Raw genomic sequence first — 15,858 nt, forward strand, 5'->3', positions numbered from 1 at the left:
CAGGAAATGCTTGCAAAATACATGAACAACAGCGCCCTCTACATTTGGAAACCCTACGATGATTAAAAACAGACTTTAGTACTTGCAAAAGGAAGCCTTTTAAAGTCAATAGTAGCCAGTTGCAGCAGCTGTTTTGGGGGGCCGAGGGGTGTTATGATGAGTTTCTAAGAGGTATGTAGCATTATAAAATTACACATTACCATGTTTTATTTAGAGTTACAAGAGTTCCCTTAGTATAGTAATAAAAATAATAAAGTGTACAATAGACGTTATGTTACACTTTTCAATTCCCTAAAACATAGTTTAGACACACAGTATAACTTTTTTGAAAGGGAATATATTGCACAGCATTGTTTGGCTTTTAAAATATTTGCACTCTAGTCTTTTAATGTTATTTTTACTATTTTATTTAGAAGTGTAAGTATTAGTTTCCTTTGTTGATTAGATATATAGTTATGATATTCTCGGAATATGCAGTAAAGTCAGGGACTAGTCTAAAAGAATGTCTGTGTGAATCTTTACACATAATGACTGAAATTAAATTTGGAGCTAATTGTAATATTTTTTCAGATCTCAAAGTGCAATTAGCCAGGGAAGTATATGCTATTGATAATTTCATCATTTGAACAATGCATTTTCATGTTATAAACACTACACAAAGAAATACACTCATTCTTCCTGTGTGAGAAGTTTTTATATGGTATTTCTTAATCAACAAAAAATTAAAAACAAATATTTTCCTGGTATCTATATAGTCATTTAGCATAATTGAGATGCTAATTAACTTAGTACTATTCTGAGTATATACATGTAAAAAGTATGGGATGTTTTGTAATTTTAAAGTAGCTATTTTAGTTATTTTCAAACTGAAAAAATATTTTCTTTAAGCCAATGGCAGTGTGCATTTTATTAACAGTGTATATATAAATATAGAAAAATAAATGCAAAACATGTTGAAATAGTTAATTTAAAAACAATAATATTTTTAGCCCTTCAAAGTCCGATATACTTTAATTCTTTATCATTATATTACGTCTTGCTTAACTAACTAATTCTTCCTTTTTAATATGCAATTAGCATCTAATAGCTTTTGCACATAGAAAGCAAGATTTAAATGTGCTCAGGATTCTTTTTACATTGCACTACTTGGAAAAATACATTTCAAAGGAATATCTTTACAAAATTGAAGTTGTGTGGGTTTTGTGTGTAAAATGGAACATAAGGCTATCAGTGCTTAGGATGTTATATTAACACAGACAAAACTTACATTTTAAATTTACTAATTTAAAAAAGAAAAACTGTCTCTTTGGCTAAACAATTTAGGACAGCGAGAAATGTCTAAAATCATTACATTTCTGCAGATCTGCCATAGAAACATAAGAGGAATGTAAAGACATGTCTGAGTATTAATATAAGCTTAGATTATTGCAGTTAAAGTGATTTAACAATCAAGCAACAATAGTTCTTTGTTATAGTTCTACTTTTATGCCATTTAGGTTGCCACTTTGAAAAATATGAAGCCATGTACTAAATTTACAAAGACAAAGCACCAATGGCTCTAAGTAGCACTGTGTTCATTTTAAGAGCAAATTAAAAGAGTGGAAGAATGGTACAAATAATTGTTTCATATGTTCGTTGCTTGTGACTACTGTAATCATCCAGGCTGATTTACAAATGTAGACTTGTAGGTTTCTCAGCTTCCTGCAGTGTAGAAGACTGTTACTTTGGCACTCACACTCATGCCCTTGTAATCACCACTCAAAACTGTGCCCTGGTACTTCCAATTCCCAGTCTCTTGATTGAACACCTCATTCTGTGCTAACAAGGTGTCCAAGGTATTTGAACAGGGGCTGCAGTAGGAAAATTGTTAATGGTTTTGCTCATTAAGAGTTGCAGCACTAGTTTTGGTAATTTGGTAACTGTCTAAATTGCAAGTTGATTTTTTCCCCCTTCATTTTAAAGAATGATGCTAAAATGGGAGACGAGTGACATAAACAGCTACAAACCCCCAGGAGAGTGGTTAAATGGCTGTATTTGTATTAATGCAAAGATTTTTTTCACAGGGTAAATGGTATTATTTTATTTCTGAGATTATATTTTAAAGTTATTGACAAATATAAAACAAGTATAAAAAGAAAACATAAATGAAGAAAGATACACAAAAAGAGAATCACATCTCTGTGAAACAGCCTGAAGTTCTCACAGAAATTGTTTAAAAAACAAGCCTATTTCATTAGATAGTAACAAAAAGTTACCAAGAATTCCAATTGGGCTTTACTGGGATCTTGCAAACACCAGGGTGTAAATCAGGAATAAGTTTATTGAAGTCAAAGAAGTTACATCACTATAAAACTTGTTTAAGCGAGATTGCGATGTGGCTTTAAGAGTCTTAAATAATCCTCCTGAAACAGTGTAAATTAAGAGGAAAATATTTTATGTTCACAAAGGGCCTGATCCTGCAAACCTTAATCAAACAAAAGTCTCATTGACTTTGAGAGGAATTTTACTCAAGTAAGGAGTGCAGGAGTTGTGCCACAACACAGCTATATAGACTAATTAAGGTATATTTTACAAAATACAGCTAAGGAATTTATCTACTTATAAATTTAATGTCTCACTTGAGCTTATTGATTTACGTCCATGGGCTGTTTAAAATTATAAACATCATCAGGTCAGATTCTGTTCTCAGTTACATATCTTAAACTCAAAGTAATTCCACTGAGTATTCTGAGAGTAGAATTTATCCTGTGGAAAATAATTTAAAAATGCGGGTGGGGGTTGGCAAGTTACTTTAAGAAGGAAAGAAAAAAATAAATGTGTTATGTAGGTTTTATTTCTCCACTAAAGTTTAAAGTATCACCAAGAACATGAGGTCTAGTCTCTCTCTCTCTCTCTCTCTCTCTCTCTCTCTCTCTCCCTCTCTGAATTAAAAGTAGTTTCAGGTATTGTCCCTGCCCCGAATCCTCCTGCCAATTTTTGTGATTTTACAATCACATATACCTAATTTTAAAAAATGTTTTTCTCTCCTCTCCTGCTGCCTAAAAGACGCACACAAACACCAGAGGAAAGTGACTGACTATAAAAAGGAAACACTAATACTGATCATGAAAAAATATTGTCAAATGCTCACAGTAAAAACAAACTGAAAGGAGAATGTTTTTTTTCTAATTTCTCTCCATTACAGTAATCTTAAAAGTTCCTTGTAACAACACTAGGCAAAGCATTTTCAGACAAAAGTGTGCCTTTTAAGTTGACAGTGTCCTTTTAGGTTATGGTTCAAAGTTGTTTACTGAACAAGCACCAATTTAAATTGAAATAGGAAAAATGTAAAAAAAAAAAAAAAAAAAAAAAACCCCAAAGTTTTGCCATGATAGACATATTAATACTATTTGGCCTTTGCAAAAATGTTCCAAACAGCAGGCAATGCTAATCTAATTTAGCGATAGCACAATCCCACTCATTCCTTCTTTAACCAATGCTTTTTTCAGAAACTTATGCCAGCTACAAAATCAGTGTTCAAAAAATCACTCTCTCCACTTGCTGGCTTATTTCTCTAAGGTACACATTTTATTCTTTAATGGTGTGTGTGTATGTGTGTGTGTGTGTGAGCTGAATTAAAAGAACAAAACGAAAGCATCATTTTATTTACAGTACTTTGTTTAGAAATATTGTGTGCATAAATATGTCCACATTGTGTATAGAACAAAACATTTTTATACATACTGTAAAAGTATAGCACACTCTGTTAATTGCATTCAAATGAAGGAATCTATTACTTTTAAAAGCATCTTAAGTATTTTATAGTAATTCCTGGTTTTGTTTAGATTCCATATTTTTTTAAAAGAATATGAATTTATATTTGACTGAAGATGGAAGTTGTGCTAATGTGCAGAAAACAAAGGACTATTTTAATATAATTTATGTAGCATTTTTTTTCTGTGTGCCCATTTTGTTCTTCTTATCTGACTGCAACATGGTGGTTGCTAAAATTGTAGTAATAATTTCCTGGAATCAGAGTCTGTCTGAATTTCAGTTTCTGATCAGTTTAGTTCTGCACTAGAAAGGGTAGTTTTTTCCACAGACTTGTTTTGTTGTTCCCATGGAATTGAGTGTTTAGATAAAACTACACCTATATAAATCTGAAACTTCTCTTTCTGAGCTGTTGAATGCTGACCATGACTTGTGCATAGAAGTATAGAAATAATGGCATCTTACTATGTAAGGATTCTTTTTCACAAATCAAGCCCAACATTATTTGAATTAATTCTGGTCTCATCATTTTACTGTATTATCATTATTGTTCTTTACAAAAAAACCAAACAAACAAATAAACAAAAAACAAAACCCCCACAGTTCATGGATATAATAGCAATACCTGTTTGACCTACTTTCCCCAATTTTTTTGTCTTTATCAAAGAGCAAAAATTGCAATGGCTACTGTTCACTGATAATTAGATATATTCAATCGGTATAAAAAGATAGTGTGTAAAGTGTACAAATTACAAAGTGTACTATTGTTTCATGGACCACAAGAGTTAATTTATTTTTACCTTGAAAACTCAGTGACTGCTGAAGCAATCAATGAACAATTCTATCAGAAATCTTTATGAAAAAAATCAAAATTCTCATCTAATTATAGTCCATCATACATCTAAGTATTATCTGATTGAACTTAGTATCTATGTTACCCACAAAGGACACTGCATTTGAGGCCCGTCCTAAGAGTGCCAACACAAAACTTCCACTAAAAGTTAATGCAAAATACCCAATGCTGAAGTACTTCCCCAACCATACTCCAGCTAACAGAATGAGTACAGGATACTGTGCAATAGCTATAGTCTAAAAAAAATTTTTTTTGCCAGTATTTTCATAACTGTAGTTTCCCCTCTTCTTTTATTTGCTCCACCCAGACCTAATTTTGCTCCCCAGGGTGTTGTCTGAGTATCTAACCATGGGGTGATGTGTGGAATGGGGAGGGAGAAGTTATTTTCTTGCCAGGACAGAGAGCTGCAACCACTGGTGTAACCCTAATGTGATCCCCTTTTCAGGGGGAGAATAGGAGGTTGTGCATAACAGGTCCTCCACCCCAGCCTCTAGCTGCACTCCACTTCCATCTCCTCCCTACATGCTAGTGGACAAAGAGTCCCAACAGGGATGATCTCTGCTCCATTCAGATGGTTTGTACCCCAAATCCATCCCGTTCAGTGGCACTACCATGGTTCCATTGCCAAATTAAACTTCATGGCCCTGGATTAGGGGCAATATGTGCACATTAAGCACAGACACACTGGAATAGAAAAGGCTGCAGCTCTACCTTTATATTGCAGCGATTGCTACTGCAGTTGAAAGGAACCTGACATACCAGACTAGTTGAGACAGAAGATATGACATTCTTCCTGCTGTCATTTAAGTCAATGGGAATTTGCCATTGACCTAAGCAAAAGCAGAACTGGGCCCTCCCTTTTCTCACCCCCCCCCCTTGTTTTTTTCACCTTGAGAAAAGAACGAGTAGGAACTTTGTGGGCTCAAGTAGTCAAGTTAAGCACTCGGTGATGTCCCCGGTGCTGAGAGGAATTAACCTTCAAGGCCACTTCCTTAATGCAAGAATGCAGGATAAAAAAGGGCTGGACTTTGGATAGTGTGTGTATAGGTCTGAGGAGAGGTAGGCTTAAATCTGACCCTGTGCTTGCAAATGAGTCACAGAGGTTTGCACTCCCATGTTTGGCCTGACTCTCCGACAAGGCAGGAGTAACTCAGAAGCCATGCAGAAATTCTCTATTACATGATCAGGTGTCTTGGCATTTCCTATCCTGCTTTTCACTTTATACTGTGTGCTTATGTATGCCAACAGTCCACACACGCTCTGCAAAAGATGGAGCCCAAAGTATTAAATTGTTTTTAAATTGGCACTGTTGATTTTTAAATCCCTGGATGGTTTACACATTGGCTATATTCAATAACTTTGCAAGTGAATGTAATGGTAGCAGTGGGAGCAGTTCTATGAAGTTGAAGGAAATTGCTGCATGACTAATTTCAACTATCCTGGGCTACCTCCTCCATCTTGGAAATACTATTTTCAAAAATGTTGTGTACTTTTATGTCTGAGACATTAGGATGGCCTGTGTGTTTCCTTATGGGGGATTGGTGACTGGCCAATCAGGGATGTTCACTTAAACCTTTTACAATAACTCAGAGAACTCTCGCACTCCATGCATGAGTAACTATTTTATACCAGGCTTATTAACAATTCCAGCTTTAAATGTAAACATAGTTACAGTCACCAGTACTGAACTGATAACAGAACTGGACAGATGGGCTACAACCCATCACAGTGTTAATGTCCACATTTTTCTCTCCTATTGCTTAAAATAATTGCTCATTTTACATACTTTTGCAATCCTTGATGAGACCATCTAACTCCCTAAAGGATAAATCCATGTTTTTTGCAGAGAATTTAAGGGGGAGGAGTCAGAACTACTGTAGCTTTTGGGTTCAGTTTGTTCCTTACTTTGAGCGGCAGTGTAATGTCCAGTGTGTGCCCATTTGCAGTAGCCTTTGCTTTTTGGATATGAATTATGGAACGAGAGGAGTATGGGCAAAAGTCTCATTCCATATCGACAACAACAAGTACAGCATGAGCCATTCAGGTTCTCAGATAAACTGCACTGTGCTGGATTAGAGACACTCTGGTACCTTTATAGGAAACATTTTAGCAGAAGCATTTTTGGTCAAGAATCATTGGTGAATCTATCAACTGAGGAGCCAAAGATTTTTTGCCAGTTTGCCAGATTTTTTTCTAGTATTTTTTAAGACTCTTTAGTTCTCTCTCCTATGCATTTGACACTGCTCTTTCCTGATTTTAATCAAAAGTTACTTTTGGTTAGAATGGTTACTTGCATTGCATAGATGTGATAGCAGGAGAAAGGCACTGGAATTCCTTCTTCCCTTTTGCTTTTGCTTAGTGTGCAGTGTGGAGGGGCAAATGTTGGCCCCTGTAAAAGATTATAGCAATATCTGCTGCTGTATGAGCTCCCAGAGCCTCACGCACAAGGCTTCTGGAGCTTCCTCTGGGGCAGGGTGCCTTTCCTCACTGTGGTTTAAAGCTACATTCTGCCTTAAAGCTTACTGCTTAGGTTTTGTGTAATTGGCTTTGAATGAAATTTGCCTTGCTACCCCGCTAGTGTGCAGCGGAGTAGGACAGGGCACAACTGTTTTCTCTTCACTTCTTGCGTATTGGGGAGTTTGGGGATGGAATAGTGTAATACCCTCAGTGTGGGCTGTGCCTTAAAGGCATAACTGAGCTCTAAATACTTTGATTTCATTCATGATATGTGGCATGGAAGCCGCAGGGTCAGAGATCATTATCTAAATATCATCTGTTTATATAATGCTACATTTAGAGCCCCAGCATGTATAACACACAAGCCAACATTACATAACACATTTGTGGTAATGTTACTTCTTTAGGAATCTAATCCATAATTTAATAGGCCTCACTAGTAGGATTTTTTCCTTGCTATTCGGTCTAAATTGTCCCTTGCTTAATTTCATCCTATCATTCCTAATTATACCTCATTTTTACTACACCCAGATACTCTACTTCATTAATGTACATAGCCCCCAATCTACACGTCCTGTCGTCTCTATTTGGCCAAGCCAGACATATTCAGATTTTTAAATCTTGCTATTGTGAAACAGAAGAAGAAAATGGATCAATGTAATAATTTAGGGTTTGATCCTGCTCTGCCTGAAATCAGTAACACAACATCCAATTGGAGCAGGCTCAGATCCTTTGCTGATTCCCTTTCTGGCATATTCAGTGGCTAACACATTATCATCTATCTATCTATCTAATCTTTAAAAGATAAATGTTATATTTGGTGAACTAAAAGAAAGAAGAGAATACCTTTCAGCAACAAGCATGGAAATGTGCATATGGAACACATGTTGGAATTTCTTGAATCCTGAGAAGAAAAATCTGAGCCATACAATAAACCTGGACTATATTTATTTGTGTCTTCTAGATAAGCAATTTCCATTGTGATGTGTTATCTCAGAAATTGGATTATGGAAAATTGAGAATAATGGGCCGTATCATGCCTTCAGTCCACGTGCAGAACTCACACTGATGTCAATAGGCACTTCCTTCACAGACTGAGGCCCATATATAACCCATAGAATCAAGACGAGATTTTTCACATATATAACGACAAAATTAATGGAGCATTGTAATCCATTTTAAGATCTAATGAAATACACCCTGATTTAAATAGCAATTAAACAGAGAGATGTCAATAGACATTGATGAGTTTCCACATGAAGACAACAAAATTCCTGCCACCACCATACAGCCTTTGAGGGGTAATGGCTCATAGACTCTAAAAACACATTTACGCAGAGCATTATTGATTAAACATCTATGGAGGCTTAAATGTGTGAATTATACTTCAGTAGTAACATATAATTTACACATCCAAAATTGGATCTGTTTTGGAAAGATGGAAGCATCCCACATGATGAACTTCAGAATTACCTAATGGCATCCAGTTTTAAATAATGTTAACCCCTTTATTCAGTTCTGTTATTTGAATGTTCCAAGGAGTCAGAATTCAGATGAATCATATCAAACCTCACTTGCTTACTGAAGTTAGTTTCACCTGACCCTGCTACCAATTTAGCCCTATACAGTACAATAATTTTGGATAGAGCTTGTATGAAAGGTTTTATGCAATAACCAGGGCCTGGATACTCCACAGTGTAAAGGGACAAAATTTCACAGCAGCAACTTCTAAATTCTGCAGCAGCACCCCCACATTCCATGGCAATATTAATTTATTCTAGTGCTATGAAACATCTTTCATTCCCTTACTCCTACCCCCCCTGAAAATGTACATAACCATGGCTACTAGTTGAAAATACCCTTTGACATAACATTTTTGGATGATTATTTTAATTGCGATTATTTGCAAACGTGTTTTAGGTTATACTCTCCAGGCAGCCCAGTTCCACTCGTCAGGGTTTAGCTTTCATGATGTTGTCCAGGTGACCCAGCTGGCTTCAGCAGCTTATCTTCCTTAGCTTACCCAGGCCTCAACTGCTCCACTGATCTCCAGTGGGCCTTGCTCATCAGCCTACACTTCTCCCCTACACCCTGGCTGCATTCATTTGCTGAAAGCTGGACTCTATTTCTTGTTCCACAGTATTCTGCTGCTAGAATAGTGCGGGTTGGGGGTGCATGATAATCCAATTAATGCCTCCTTGTGTTGACACCTGTGGAACCAGAGACAGCTACAGGCAGGTCCTGGCATAGCAGGGAGAGAGAAAGGAGAATGACTGGTGCCTACCTGATACAAAATGGTGAATTCCATGGCACCTTGGAAAAATGCCAAGTTATAGTCTGTAACTGCAGAGTCCAGAGGCACTCTTAGAGCTAGTATTTTAGGCTCTCCAAGGCTCAGGCAGAAGACACTGCTTTGGCTGGTTCATATTTTTGAGATTTTGTCTTTAATCTTTAGGGCTAGTGCGATCGGGGTGCCCACCCCACACAAGCCCTGAGAGCAGGTTAACTTTATATGCTGCACCTGGAGGGGAACCAGGGATTGATAAATCTTAATGGCAAATGAAACCTGCTAGAGGAGGAACTAAGATAGGATTATAAAACAGGAAGTGAGAGCAAGAAGAGGCTGTAGGGAGTCTTCAGTCACTGTCTGGGGGGCAGAGTGGGGTGAGGATGGTACCCAAGGAGTAGAATAAGCCCTGGGATCCTAGTCTTGAAAGAAGGGTCAACCCAAGGAAATTACAGGGAAGAAATGCTGAGAAGGAGGGGTAGGAAGAAGTCCAGGGAGGCAGCAGCAAGGGGTTTGACAGAAGAGACCTTGGCTGCTAGTTCTAGGGTCATCAGTACTACTGGCTAGTCAGAGGGCTGGTGACTCTGAATACAATCACACAGCCGGATTTAAAAGCCCGGCTGTAAACTGAGGGGAAGGGGAAAGGGAGGGGGAAAGTGAAGGGGAAGAGGGCACTTGTTGTGACCTACAGGATCCCCTAGTAGCTGCCATTTATCCCTAGTAAATTCTATAAGCTCTTTCCATAACAGCTAAGTGCAGACTTGATGGTAAAATCTGACTCTAAATGCTATGCTTGCTTATGCACTTGTTTCCTGCTTTTCTGGGTGTCAACAGACCAAAACAGGCTGTTTGAAAAGTATAAAGGAACTATGCTCAGCCTCTAACATCTGAACTGATTTCAACTCTTGTTTCCAGATCCTAATAGGTGCACTGTGAAACCCTGTTAGAAGGAAAAGGATTTTGTTTCTTTACAACAACTTCTCTATACACAGTTTTCATATAATAGGAAAGCGCTTTGTGAGCTCAAGATTCCCTTTTCTTCACCCTTTGCATTTGGGGGCTCTGGAAAGCCATAATATAACTTTGCTCCTTATCAGCAGCAGCTATCGCAAGATCTCTTCAATCCCTACTGGGAGTAGCTGCAGCAAACTCAGGAGGCCCTGATTATTCCTTACCCCTTCCCCTAAAGGATACATCCCACATCTACCCCTGTTTAAAGATGTGTATAATCTTCTGATCCTCTAGCTTAGCTCAAAGCACCCCATTTAGACAATTCTGTTAAAGAACCTCCATATCACCTCCAGATGGCATACTTAGGTAGCAAGAAGCAAAAGAGAGTCCTGTGGCACCTTTAAGACTAACAGATGTATTGGAGCATAAGCTTTCGTGGGTGAATGCCCACTTCGTCGGATGCATGTAATGGAAATTTCCAAGGCAGGTATAAATATGCTGGCCAGAATCAGTCTGGAGATAATGAGGTTAGTTCAATCAGGGAGGGTGAGGTCCTCTGCTAGCAGTTGAAGAGTGAACACCAAGGGAGGAGAAACTGCTTCTGTAGTTGGATAGCCATTCACAGTCTTTGTTTAATCCTGATCTGATGGTGTCAAATTTGCAAATGAACTGAAGCTCAGCAGTTTCTTTTTGGAGTCTGGTCCTGAAGTTTTTTTGCTGTAAGATGGCTACCTTTACATCTGCTATTGTGTGGCCAGGGAGGTTGAAGAGTTCTCTTACAGGTTTTTGTATATTGCCATTCCTGATATCTGACTTGTGTCCATTTATCCTTTTACGTAGTGACTGTCCAGTTTGGCCAATGTACATAGCAGAGGGGCATTGCTGGCACATGATGGCATATATAACATTGGTGGACATGCAGGTGAATGAACTAGTGATGTTGTAGCTGATCTGGTTAGGTCCTGTGATGGTGTTGTTGGTGTAGATATGTGGGCAGAGTTGGCATCGAGGTTTGTTGCATGGATTGGTTCCTGAGTTAGAGTTGTTATGGTGCGGTGTGTGGTTGCTGGTGAGGATATGCTTCAGGTTGGCAGGTTGTCTGTGGGCGAGGACTGGCCTGCCTCCCAAGGTCTGTGAAAGAGAGGGATCATTGTCCAGGATGGGTTGTAGATCACTGATGATGCATTGGAGAGGTTTAAGCTGAGGACTGTAGGTGATGGCCAGTGGAGTTCTGTTGGTTTCTTTCTTGGGCTTGTCTTGTAGCAGGAGGCTTCTGGGTACACGTCTGGCTCGGTTGATTTGTTTCCTTATTTCCTTGTGCGGGTATCATAGTTTTGAGAATGTTTGGTGAAGATCTTGTAGGTGTTGGCCAAGCACCGAGGTACAACCGCATCTGCTCCAACCCCTCAGACAGAGACCAACACCTACAACTAACACAGCTACCCCTCTGATACTAGGTAGCAAGAATAAGCTTCAGTCATAGGCACTGACTATCTCATGACAGATCCAACAGTCCAGCCCCCTGGTTTTGATCTTCTATGCTATGTGTGGGTAAAGCTCACTGGCATCAGATATAGAGTGATTAGAAGTGCTGCAAATGACTATAGTGGGGCCTCTGTGACTCTTCTCTTTGTCGCTGTGGACAGTTAGAAGATGTAGATCATAACTTGCAGGCTATATCCATTGGCAAGGGCTGCCTGGTTCCCTCATTGACTTGCAAAATGCCCTTCCCTCAGCTATTGAATGGTTAAGACATTTAGACTAATAGGCTTGACTTTAATGTCTATTTAAAAGCAATCACAATAATAATAATTAATTAATAATAAATAATTTAAAAAGGATACAGGCAACTTCTCATTTTATCTCCCTGCTCTGATCAAAGTTTGCCCCTGGGAATGTAGCACTGATCTCCCGCGCTTGTCTGCAGGGTGGAACCCACTTAATTCAGTCTGGTGAAACTTCATGATAAGCAGTAAAGCGTCCCTATCAGAGGAATGGAAGTCATTTAGGATGAACAGAAGCAATTTACTCTGTTCTTTCCTTTTTGCCATAAGTCACTTTTTACTATGACCAAGTTTGCTACAAGCAGATTCAACTATATTTCTTATGGGTTGAAGCTACTGTTTCCAGACTAATTTGCTTTTTACCTTTATTATTTCAAAACTGTACTGTGTGTGGATGTGGTCTTGTTTCTGGGTCCATTTCCCCCTCCATTAGAACAGTTTTTCTCCTTTATTCCTTCTTGTGATATTGTTCAAAGGCTTCTTGTGATGGTTTGAAAAAAGTTATTGATTGTTAGATCATTCCTCTCATTCATTCAGATGTTTTCTGGTCCCCAGATGGAAACACCAAAGCTGCTGTACTGGAATTCACTATTGACTTTTGTCTCTGGATTATCAGGACCCCTGAATCCAAGGTCTCTGAATCCAGGCGCTCCCTTTTTTCCTCTATTATGTGTTAAAATTGTTATTTTAACAACTCAAAAGAAGTTCTGGAACCTGTATCTGACAAGGATCAGGAGTAGCAGATCATATGGTTCCTTTTCCTGAACTATTTTTCTAATCTATCTTCCGTTCTTCAGTAGTTTGTTTCTTTCAGTTCTTCAGTAGGACCATCAGAATTCTGAGACGCGATCATCTTGGTCCGTCTTTCTCCTTCCCTCTGCTGTGATTATTCCTGCTCTGGTCATTCATTTTATGTAAGAGGGCTAGAATCTGCCTGACAAATTAGTATTTTTCAAATCCAGTCTTTTCTGGCCACCAGCCATCTGCTCAAACAAAGAAGAAAGTGGGGAAGATTGCCATATTTTAAATGCCTTTCACCCTATCCTTCAAGGAAAGCCTCTTTTTTAAAAATTCAAACTTGTGATCCAAAGAAAATTATTGTACAGACTCTTTCCTTTCCATTCAAGTTTATTTATACCCTTCTTCTTGTCTAAGGGTATAATTATGAATGATCTAAGCTTGTAGTAAAAAACCTAAATTAAAAAATACATCTGTTGTAAGGACTATTCCACCAGAAACCTTGAAAATGTTATCCTGTCTGTATATCCATATATCTACTCTCTCTCTCTAGGTTTATTGTCATCCTTTATATGTTCCAGAGTTAAATAGGTATTAGATCTTTTGCTGTATATCTTATCTGCTTTAAATGTTGACAAAAAGGAATGAAACAACATGAGAATCTGAGGATATTTTGTATTTATTACTCATATTGGTTTTCCATTACTTTTTTTACTTGTGGAAAATTATGGAAATGTAACTGCATTGTTTTCCGCATTGTATATGTGGAAGTAAGAATTAGTTAGGAAAAAATATTTAAACAGTAAAACCTCTTGCAAAGAAAAAATGATACATTGCTCTCATTAGAAAACTAGGTGTGTTCCAGGCAGTAAATCATAACTACTTCATCCAAACTTTCCCATCATGCCTTAAGAAGCAACATCAAAACACATTTTTAATTAAGGCCAACACTGTCGCAACATTTGCTTTAAATATGAGGACGAAAGAGCAGCAGAAAAGGACATTATTCCTTAATTCCTTTGAAGCTGTCTCTTGACATGTAGCTCAAGGGAGGGCAATACCACATGTATGGTGGGTTCCTGGCACATTCTTCATGTAGCGGAAGAAGCTGTGTAATGTTTTCCCCGTTTACGTTTTGCATGATTAATAATCTTGTTTTTCAGTTCATTTTAAAAACATTACAGTGTAAAGATTCCGTTAAGATGCTGTAACATTAATTAACGTCATACACTCTTCTTCTTTCATTTTATTTGCATTGGCTTTTTTGTTTATCAAATGGTGAGTTGTGAAAATTATTCCTTTACCCTGCAGTTTTGCCTTTTTATCACCTATATATTATTCCATGCTAATACTGAAAGGTTAAATGCTATAATTATTTATGCTAATTTTAATTTTCCCTAGTGTCATAGGCAGTACAAATGAAGCAGCAGCAATTGATTATACCTCACTGACAGCATAAAACAGAACAAACATACAGTTCCTTCCATGAAAAGCCCATGCCAGGTAATTCATAGTTAAGTGGTTGTGGCATCATGAAAACACCAGTCAAAACCAACTAATAATGATGATATGAATATTTATTTTGTGCCTAATTTTGGATGCAAGTCACTTTGATAAATAACTTTCCTTGGTGCTTTTGTGCCTAAAGAAATGGGATGGAAAATATATTTATTTTTAAAACTTTGTGGAGTTAAATATTAGGGTTACATTCTGGCTTTTGGTTGCCAAGAGGGAGTGGAATTTTTGCAGTCAAGTGTTGTTTCCCTGATCCATTCTGTTCGTCCAGGAAGATGTAGACCTAATAGGTAAGGGTTTGGGGGACAGGACCTGGTTTCATCTCCCTCAGTATTACACATTATGACAGGTCCAAAGCAGGAAAAGCCTACATTACCACCCAAATGCCTGCTTCTGAGTGTCTGCAGGTAGTCAGGTTTTGTTGGGGGCTTTGGTCATGTCACCAAACCACTTTGGGCCCAAGGTGTATCACCAGGCACATTAGCCAGGCCCTTCCACTTAGTTCTCAGTGGAGTACCAGGTCACCCTTCTTTGCATCCTGCATGGCTCAGGTACAGTGGGCAAAAACTCTACAAGTCCCCCCATCCTTTCCCCATAGAATATCCATCCAAGACCTGGCAGAATTTAACCCTTTCTGAGGAGACCTAAATTTATTTCTTAATTATTATTCCTTTATTATTTATTTGCCCACAGAATGGAAGCCCTGGACAAACACAAAAGGAGGCATGGTCCCTGCCCCTCTCAGGCGGAACAGTGGCTCAGTCTCTACCATGGCACCATCTGCACTGTAAAAGGACAAAACAGAAAGAGATTAGGGAAAAGAGGTACAATAATGTAAAGTGTCCAGGTGGTGACTGGCCTTTTTTGATAATACAACATTTTAAGATCATAATGGGATAGATGGTCAGCTCCACTGAAAGAGGAGCAGAAGAGACATTATACCATGTTCCCCCTGATCCTGATCTTGGGGCTGGCAGGGGACCATTTCACTCCCAACCACTGAACTGAAACAGGGCTGTTCTGACAACAGCTGGAACAGTCCTCTAGGGTCTGTCTTGCACGCCCAGGATCACCAGCAAGCTCCAGGCTATTCCACACAAATCCAACATGAAGTGGGAAAATTGATGGCACAGAGCTGACTATGCTCATACCACCAAGGAATTCCCATATTTGACAGGCAGCTTTAAGACTCCTTAAGGCTCCAGGGGATTTCCCTTTAGGACAGTTTTAAGTCTCTCTTGTGCTGCTGGGGCAATGACTTAAGCGGAAGATCCAGCACAATGTTTTGAGAGCTTTTCCTGTTGCCCAAGTACCCCAAAACAAGCTGCAATCATCTGGCATCACAGTAGAAAGGGGCCTTAAGATGGGATTTGATTGCAAAGAGGATAGTGGTGTTGTGGACCGGTTCAGGAAGGGTATTCTGTGAACAGAGGGAATGTGGACGAAAGTGAGGGAGAAGCAAATGGGGCACTGAGAATGGAATTATTGGCTGATTAAAGGAGAAATAGGTAACATAGTAAGAG

General features: G+C 38.4%; 1 long non-coding RNA gene across 1 annotated transcript; it reads left to right on the top strand.

The window, feature by feature from the left end:
• Positions 1-113: 113 nt before the first annotated feature.
• On the top strand, positions 114-15,153 carry LOC117882561. Its single transcript, XR_004647043.1, has 3 exons — positions 114-171; positions 14,222-14,323; positions 15,029-15,153. It is a non-coding gene; the product is annotated as an uncharacterized LOC117882561 (long non-coding RNA).
• Positions 15,154-15,858: the final 705 nt, after the last annotated feature.

This window comes from Trachemys scripta, chromosome 9 (assembly GCF_013100865.1).
Source record: "Trachemys scripta elegans isolate TJP31775 chromosome 9, CAS_Tse_1.0, whole genome shotgun sequence".
Classification (NCBI taxonomy): Eukaryota; Metazoa; Chordata; order Testudines; family Emydidae; genus Trachemys; species Trachemys scripta.